We start from the raw sequence: 3,019 nt of genomic DNA on the forward strand, positions 1-3,019 counted from the left end.
CCAACTTTTCCGCGTCACCCCGATACGCTTTTTGTACGCACCGCTGGTAGTGCTGCCATCTGCCGTCTGTTTGTGGTTATTGCACGATGACGTCGAAGATGGTGGGCAGGCATATTAATGTGACTGGATCGTGTATGATGAACAGTATTTGGACAATCAGTTCAGACTGTTGTCTGATATTTTTCAAGGATGTACATCATCATATTATTCTTGTTCTACTCCTCTTCTCAAGGATTACGTTATCCTGTTCCTGTTCCCATTTCTTCCATACATTTTTATGTTACATTTGTTACTCTGTGTAAAGTGTCAACAAATTATTTATCAACCACAAATCGTGATGAAACACGCAAAGAAAAATGTGTGTGTGAAATCTTATGGGACTTAATTGCTAAGGTCATCAGTCCCTAAGCTTACACACTACTTAACCTAAATTATCCTAAGGACAAACACACACACACACACACACACCCAAGCCCGAGGGAGGACTCGAACCTCCGCCGGTATCAGCCGCACAGTCTAAGACTGCAGCGCCTAAGACCGCTCGGCTAATCCCGCGCGGCCGCAAAGAAAAGAATGGTTATATGTGAGAGAATGCTGATTGAGAAAATTCGGTGACACACTACGTTATGCATTAGTTAAGGTTACGAATAATTTACAACAAAGAAATGAAATGCACTAATAAATTGCTCCTGTCTTGGTCGACACTATTTCTTTTTTTCTTTTTTTTTTTTACTCCTCGTTATGTTTTCCGCTCTCGGCGTCGCCAGATCTATGGTACAAAATATAACACGAGGAAAGATAGAAAACAATTTAGGTACGATGATGCAATATACCAAATATAACATAAGGCTAGATGGCGAAACTGTTGTTTGTACTTGACACAATGAGTTCAGTTACATATCGTGATCGATAAACAGTATCTAGTCAATTGCAAACATTCATCCTTAACATCAGTGGCCAAAGTGGCACAAGCCATCTGGCGTATTACAAAGCAAGTATCTTCCGCCGCGAAGTAACGTTAGAGGCGGCATGTGCACCAGGTCACAAAATATCTGTCGCATGTGAATGATTAATTAATTCGTAAGCCGTTATTGGGTATCCATAGTGTTTAAATAATGGAGCACATTTTTTTAAGATGTGCGTAGATATGTACAAACGAATGCACTCAAACTGTGTAGCTAACATTGACACAGTTATTTAAAAATACACTGTTTTGTCAAGACCTCAAGATATACAGCGAGGCCGGCCGGTGTGGCCGTGCGGTTCTAAGCGCTTCAGTTTGGAACCACGTGACCGCTACGGTGACCTCAGAAGTTAAGTCCCATAGTACTCAGAGCCATTTGAACCATTTTTATACAGCGAGTCCCAGCAGTATTCGTCTAGTATCTCTTTTTTACAAAAATAAAAATAAGTTTTTGGCAGGTGAAAAGAGGTGAATGCATATGCCAAAGAGCCAATCCTGTAAAAAGCACCTCAGTAAATAATTTTTATCGAAAAACAAGGGACAAAATACATTCACACGACAACAAGGTTAACAAAATAGACTATTTCATACAAAAGCTACTTCACAAAGTATTCGTCCACCATCTGAATATGTCTAAAATTCGCATCCAGAACGAAACTGTAATGCTGACACGTGACCCTCTCCAGCGTCGAACGTCCGCAACCACAACCTACTACCTGTTGTAGTTTTGAGCGACGCGGTGACTGTGGAGTTTGCAACATGGGCCGTAAAGGTAGTAAGACGACACTAACTAAAAAAAACTTACTCTACGCTTGCATAATCAGTTAAAGATCTCTTAAGAGATTGCTAAAGTAGTTGGTAGACCTAGATCGACGGATAAGCAGATAACATAGCTTTTGCGTAACCTAACCCGAACTTTGAGAAACCAGCCATGCATCGGAAGCCCTCGCTCACTGATCGATACAGAAGCGAGGTTTATCGTGAGGGAGATCAAGAGAATTCTCAGATATTAATCGCAGTTACAATCTTTCTATAGTGCTGGAAGAGAACATCAGAAAAAGGCAAATTTCTAACGAGAAAGACTTAAAACAAGCTCTTCAGAAAGAATGGGAGAAAATTGCATCCTCTCTGACAGCAGACTTAGTTAGCTCTATACCCAGACGACTGCAAGTAGTAATAACTGCAAAGAGGAACCCCAATAAATATTAATTTTTAAATTTAAACTATGTTTTCTGTCTGTAGATGTCAAAAAATGGTGAATGGACGAGTTCTCTATGAAGTAGCTTTTGTATGAAATTTTCTTTTCTGTTAATCTTGTTACCACTATAACTGCGTCTTGCTCCTTGCTTTTCAATAAAAATGGTTTACAGAGGTACTATTCAAGAGACTAGCATTTTAACATTTTGTCTTCGCTTCTTTTCACTTGCCGCAGATCTACCTTATTAAATACTGCACTTTCAGACGAATACTTCTTGGACGCACTGTAGATGGATAGCAATCGTTAATAAAAAAAAGGAAGAAGGAACCGTTATTACAACAATCTCTATTGTTAGCAAAACAGTAAGTGAACAGGAACCTTTATTACGACAACCCATAGGGAAAATCGTGCGTTTCAGTATCAGTGATATGAAACTACTGCAATGCTGTTCACGGATGAAATGAAATGGAACGCAGATATATCCCATGTTGATTGTCGTTGTGACAAAATGATTTTCACAGATTAGGTACTGTTGAGTCAGTAACAGATATGTGATTGGTAGCTGACTGATGTCTGATGTCTGTAACTACAGCGCTTTAACATAATTACAATTAACGAGCACATGTAAAGAATACGCGCACTACAAAGGAACCATGGTAACCAACAATCACATAAAAAGTTGATTAGATTAATGCTTAGCGCACTGTTTGACGCCACTTTGGCGACTTGTGTGTCGATGAAGATTGGGTGAAATGATGAGGATAACACAGACACCCAGTCCCCGAGCGAAGAAAACCTCTGGTCCAACCATGAATTTGGAACAGGATCCCAAATTCTAGAGACAACGACGCTAACCA

The sequence above is a fragment of the Schistocerca cancellata genome, chromosome 8, assembly GCF_023864275.1.
Source record: "Schistocerca cancellata isolate TAMUIC-IGC-003103 chromosome 8, iqSchCanc2.1, whole genome shotgun sequence".
NCBI classification, from domain to species: Eukaryota; Metazoa; Arthropoda; class Insecta; order Orthoptera; family Acrididae; genus Schistocerca; species Schistocerca cancellata.